The sequence below is a fragment of the Homarus americanus genome, unplaced genomic scaffold (genome assembly GCF_018991925.1).
Source record: "Homarus americanus isolate GMGI-L3 unplaced genomic scaffold, GMGI_Hamer_2.0 scaffold53481, whole genome shotgun sequence".
In the NCBI taxonomy this organism is placed as follows: Eukaryota; Metazoa; Arthropoda; class Malacostraca; order Decapoda; family Nephropidae; genus Homarus; species Homarus americanus.
In genome coordinates, this window is record NW_024745296.1 from 7,699 (window position 1) to 13,562 (window position 5,864).

Below are 5,864 nucleotides of genomic sequence, written 5' to 3' on the forward strand. Positions count from 1 at the left end.
TGTGTGTGACTGACTGTGTGTGTGTGTGTGTTGGGAGGAGCTCTGAGAGAAACTGTGTGTGTGACTGACTGTGTGTGTGTGTGTGTGTGTTTTGGAGGGACTGTGTGTGTGTGTGTGTGTGTGTGTTTTGGAGAACTGTGTGTTTAATGTGTGTGTGTGTTGGAGGACTGTGTGTGTGTGTGTGTTGGAGGACTGTGTGTAATGTGTGTGTGTGTGTGTTGAAGGGCTTGTGTGTGTGTGTGTGGTAGAGGGAACTGTGTGTCATGTGTGTGTGTGTGTGTGTGTTGGAGAGACTGTGTGTGTGTGTCGCGTCTTGCGTTAGGAGGGCACTTTGTGTGTGTGTGTGTGTGTGTGTTAGAGGACTGTGTGTGTGTGTGTGTGTTTGTGTTGGAGGGCTCGGTATTATTGCAGTTTCGGCCAGTACACGCCTGACTTTTAACCATCCCCAACCTTTAGATCTCCTTATTGGAGTATTTCCAACACCATTTTAACCAGGGAGCAAAGAATGTCAGAAAGGAGTTTTAAAGATTTCCATGGTTTTTTTTTGGGAGGGGGGGGGGATATAATTCTAAAGAGGGTGCTTCCCCTGGAAATAAAGGCCACATTTCATTGAATCGACCCAAAATACACAGGATAAACGAATTTCTAAACTACGAGGGCATATTCGATGAAACTGCAATTTTACAATGGGCTCTGGAGAGCTGTGTGGACTGTCTAGATAAACTGAGCTGGGAGTCAAATTAAGATTAGCTGTAGAGATTTGGGAAAGCTTAATAAAGTGCTATAAAAATGTACAGGACTAAATGCCAATTAGTTACAGTATTAGTGAGCATTAGTAGTAGTAAAGTGATTAATAGTAAGTAAAGCTGGTTGTTAGTAGGTGGGTTTTAACTAACAAATTAACTAACCTAATCAGCCTAACATAGATTAAATGTAACTAATCTAGACTAACCCAAATTAATATTAAGTTACCTATTATATAGTTTATATATTGGATAACAAATATATTAAAGAATGTTACTTAAAATTTGCCACAAGTTAACTGTTCATGAATTCAGAAAGTTAAGCTAGAAAAAATTTCACTTGTTTAAATTATTAAAAATCAATAGCTTGCGTACTTTGCAGTTTCCTTTTCAAAATCTAATCGTGTACTGTACTGACTTTCTCCTCAGGTTAAGCTGGCCAGAAGTAACATCATACTGAACCTAAGGAGAAATAACTTAAAATGCCAGAACAGGTAAAGTCAACTTACTGAGTTTTATTTAGGCAAGGGAAGCTTGTGGGACTTGTGAAATCATTAAACATTGTGTGGGTGTGGCTTGCTGTAATTAGGGTGGGGGGGACAATATGGCTTGTGTATTGGCATATGGGGTGAGCAGGTGTGTTGGTAAAGTTTTTCATTCAAGCTAAATGTGACCAAGTTGTCAAGGGGAATACCTAAGGGGGCTTGAGGGGTGGGAGGAAGGGAGGGAGGATTCAGTAAGTGTGTTGTGTATGAAGCAGTGTGGAGAGATTTAGTAGTGTAGCAGTATTGGTGATGAAGGCTTGTTATGATTGGCTATACTATTGTTGTGGTAAATGTTAGTTGAGGTATCAAGAAAACTAAAACACTAATGCAACTTAAAATAAGATCTTTTGTAGATAAGGTATTTAAATAAACAATTGGGGACAGTATAAGTACATGTAGTCTGGTGGTAGATGGAAATTGTATGTTTAATCTTCATTGTACATAAATTACAACTTTAAACATGTTGCAGGTGACAGCTGACGTACGTGAATGCCAATGTAGAGGAAGTGACCGACACCTTGAGCAAGATGTAACACCCAGCATGTTACTTAAGCCTTCTTAGGTAAATTACTTGTGTATCTTAGTATGGCCAACCCCAAAAACTACTGGAAATAAGACTCGAGAGGAGGGACTTACTTTGTGTGAAGGGTTGGAAAGGAGGAGCATTGGGCGGTGGAGGGGCGCTCGTACAGTGGAGGGGCGCTCGTACAATGGGGGGGGGGGCGCCTCGTACAATGGGGGTGGGTGCCTCGTACAGTGGGGGTGGGGGCCTCGTATAGTGGACGGGCGCTCGTACATGGATGGTGGTGTGCTCAAGCAATGGTGAATGGTGTGCATGTTAAAAATGTGATGCAAAAAAATAGCATGTACTATGAAGGCATGTGGGGGATGATGCCTAGATGAAGACTGCTGCAGCCAAAAGTGAGGACAATGCTCCTGTGTAAGGTGATATAGGAGGGTGTTTGAGTGTATGGATATATCACATATATATATAAGAATGCAAGTTTAGATTCCAAGAAATTCTGGAGTAAATGTTGTGTATTGGTAGTAATACATTAAGGCTAATTAAGATTGATCTAAATCCAAACCATGTTGCAGGTGGTTGGTGTACAAGATAGATGGACCAGACACAAAAAGGTGACCACGACTGTCTAGCATCCCACACCTTGAGGACTACCACCTTACTAAGAAAGAACAGAATTGGTGTTCTGTACACTACTGTTAAGAATAGTGTACTGTAATGTAAAAGTTAAGTATTACTGAAACCTTTTTTATATAATTTAGCAAAACTTGATATATTACTTAAAATAGTGCATTTAAGAACATACAGTACAAGTTAACCTCAATATTGTGTATTGGTTGTGATATAAAATAGCTTAATTAATTCAGATGTAGAGTATCTAAAAACAAATATAATCATGTTGCAGGTGGTTGGTGTACAAGATAGATGGACCAGACACAACAAGGTGACCACGACTGTCTAGCATCCCACACCTTGAGGACTACCACCTTACTAAGAAAGAACAGAATTGGTGTTCTGTACACTACTGTTAAGAATAGTGTACTGTAATGTAAAAGTTAAGTATTACTGAAACCTTTTTTATATAATTTAGCAAAACTTGATATATTACTTAAAATAGTGCATTTAAGAACATACAGTACAAGTTAACCTCAATATTGTGTATTGGTTGTGATATAAAATAGCTTAATTAATTCAGATGTAGAGTATCTAAAAACAAATATAATCATGTTGCAGGTGGTTGGTGTACAAGATAGATGGACCAGACACAACAAGGTGACCACGACTGTCTAGCATCCCACACCTTGAGGACTACCACCTTACTAAGAAAGAACAGAATTGGTGTTCTGTACACTACTGTTAAGAATAGTGTACTGTAATGTAAAAGTTAAGTATTACTGAAACCTTTTTTATATAATTTAGCAAAACTTGATATGTTACTTAAAATAGTGCATTTAAGAACATACAGTACAAGTTAACCTCAATATTGTGTATTGGTTGTGATATAAAATAGCTTAATTAATTCAGATGTAGAGTATCTAAAAACAAATATAATCATGTTGCAGGTGGTTGGTGTACAAGATAGATGGACCAGACACAACAAGGTGACCACGACTGTCTAGCATCCCACACCTTGAGGACTACCACCTTACTAAGAAAGAACAGAATTGGTGTTCTGTACACTACTGTAAGAATAGTGTAATGTGAAAGTTAAGTATTACCGAAATATTTTTGTTATAATTTAGCAAAACTTGAGAAAATACTTAAAGTACTGTACTAATGCATTCAAGACTGTAGGAGTGAACCTTGATTAAAGCCACAAAGTATTAAAAATAGCAAGATACTTTATGTACAGTAGCATTATTAACTATCGTGGTAGTCACAGTTTTGTTGTGGTTGCAAAAAATTTCCTTTTTCTAATATATTTTTCGTCCACAGGTGAAGTATCAGCAAGGTGTTCAACGTGATACACGGACATCAATCAAACGGATTGTGAGAGGTTTGAATATCTCGCACGGATCCATTTCTCTTAGTGGTTTGTAAAATTAAGTGTAATATGTAATTGTTCAGTGTGGGAAGGCCTCTGGTGGCTTGAGGGATGGCGTTTGTACCGTGGGAGGCGTTTGTACCGGGGGAGGCGTTTGTACCGGGGGAGGCGTTTGTACCGGGGGAGGCGTTTGTAGTGGTAGAGGCATTTGTAGTGGTAGAGGCACTTGCACTGGGAGGTGTTTGTAATGGTTTGTACTCCTACAATGTCTGTGTATAATAAAATAAATAAATAAATATTGAATAAACTTTACGTTTCATATTCCGAAGTTGAATGATAATGATCTAAATAAACCACAAGTTCAGTAGAACTGTAAACTATACCTGAAACATGAACTAAAGTGATCAACTTGGATTCACCCACATGATGGCTTCTGGGTAACTTAGAACATGATATATACATTAATTACATATAATTATCACCAATTGACATCAAAGTGCCATTCATTGTACGTACAACTGTTACAAACTAATGCCCATGTGATGCCCTATTGGGTACATGTAATCAAAACTACTAGATACCCACAGATGGCACAAATAATGCATCTAAGTTACTGACGCCTCGGACAAAGGATTTTGACAACCTTACCGAGAGAACGGACGTCTCGTGTTCATTTTGAAATTCATCGGCCATGACCGTAAAGAACATTTTTGATTGCATACATGTTATTAATTTGAAAGTATTGTATATACATTAAATGAAAGTAAAGTACAGTAAGAATTTTACTTACTAAATGTTGACAATCTGGACACTGCACACCAATTGCTGAATGGAAGTGTTTTACCTGAAAATATAGAAGAAAAAATCTTGTAAAATTGTAATAAACAACTTATGAAACCCCCCACCCCCCTAAAGACTTGGTAACTTGGATAAATTTAGAAATATATCTACTGTACTTGGCCAAAATTATTCACAAAGTACAAGACTTCCATTATTATCTAAAGCTAAATTTTGTGTAGGACCAAAACCTGACACAAGATACTTTATAAAACCTTAAGGTCAAGTGAAATAAACTCACCTTATGTGGAGTCTGCAATATAAAGGTTGAATTGAGAAATCCACAACCGCTGATAATGTGACGGCCTCACCATCACTGATGTATCTGCCGAGAAATAATAATGGTAGTGGTACTGTAATGTGATTTCTCGGGACACGGGAGAAAGATATGTAGTGATGTTGCCAATCATTGCAAGTTTTCTGATTTTCTTCTGTGCTAATATTTGGTAATGTAGGTTTAAGAACATAAGACTGCAGGAATAGCCAGTAAATTGATATATACTGTACCTAGACAGTGCAGGTATAAAACCAGGCTATATGACCAAGGATATTTTGTATTTCTGTATCAGCTTCTGGACTGTTATTGTGTATTGCAATAAATGTGTAGTGTATACATATGAAAATAAAAAATATACTGTATATTCAATTCTTTATTTTGTATTACCTATCTACAAAGATATAAAAACATAGTACACAATGTACAGTACATATGTAATTTTTTTCTATGTTGCTGACAGAACATATTACCTTTTTCAGAACAATTTATAATGTAAGTTTGTTAGGTGGCGATGGTAGATACAACACTGCAGTAGCCCTCCTCCTTTATCCGGGCTTGGGACCGGCATGTTCGGCTGAACAAGGCGGAGTTACTACTGTGCATTCTACGTCTAACTACGGTGCTGTTAGTGCTATCAACTATAACTTGAAAAACTTTACCTTTATTACCTCTAAGAAGAACCTTGTAGGTCCACAGTCAGCCACACAAACAAACCTGGAATACAAGAAGTTTAAAACATAACATTCATAAATACTTGCATATAGACATTATATATTGTCATAAGTACTTTACCTGTTTGGAGGAGTTCTGGACCAGCCACACGTTCACTTCAGTCAGACGTTCACCTCGGAGGCGCACAGTCTGAAAGAAATAAGAAAACCTTAGTCCCATCCACACACATTAAAGGTGGGAGGCTGGGTGTGTGAGAGAGGGTGAGTGTATGGATGGGAGTGAG

General features: G+C 37.8%; 2 long non-coding RNA genes across 6 annotated transcripts; one reads left to right on the forward strand and one right to left on the reverse strand.

The window, feature by feature from the left end:
* Nucleotides 1-377: 377 nt before the first annotated feature.
* Nucleotides 378-5,855, reverse strand: LOC121878620. 5 transcript variants are annotated; one of them, XR_006091187.1, is made up of 5 exons: nucleotides 5,702-5,855; nucleotides 5,569-5,623; nucleotides 4,874-4,957; nucleotides 4,586-4,639; nucleotides 378-1,205 (listed from the first exon to the last, which is right to left on the reverse strand). It is a non-coding gene; the product is annotated as an uncharacterized LOC121878620 (long non-coding RNA). The 5 variants fall into 5 exon arrangements; XR_006091188.1 differs by having other exon boundaries at nucleotides 379-1,205; nucleotides 5,578-5,623; XR_006091189.1 differs by lacking the exon at nucleotides 5,569-5,623 and having other exon boundaries at nucleotides 379-1,205; nucleotides 5,702-5,853.
* On the forward strand, nucleotides 1,112-2,444 carry LOC121878621. Its single transcript, XR_006091190.1, has 3 exons — nucleotides 1,112-1,237; nucleotides 1,758-1,850; nucleotides 2,387-2,444. It is a non-coding gene; the product is annotated as an uncharacterized LOC121878621 (long non-coding RNA).
* Nucleotides 5,856-5,864: the final 9 nt, after the last annotated feature.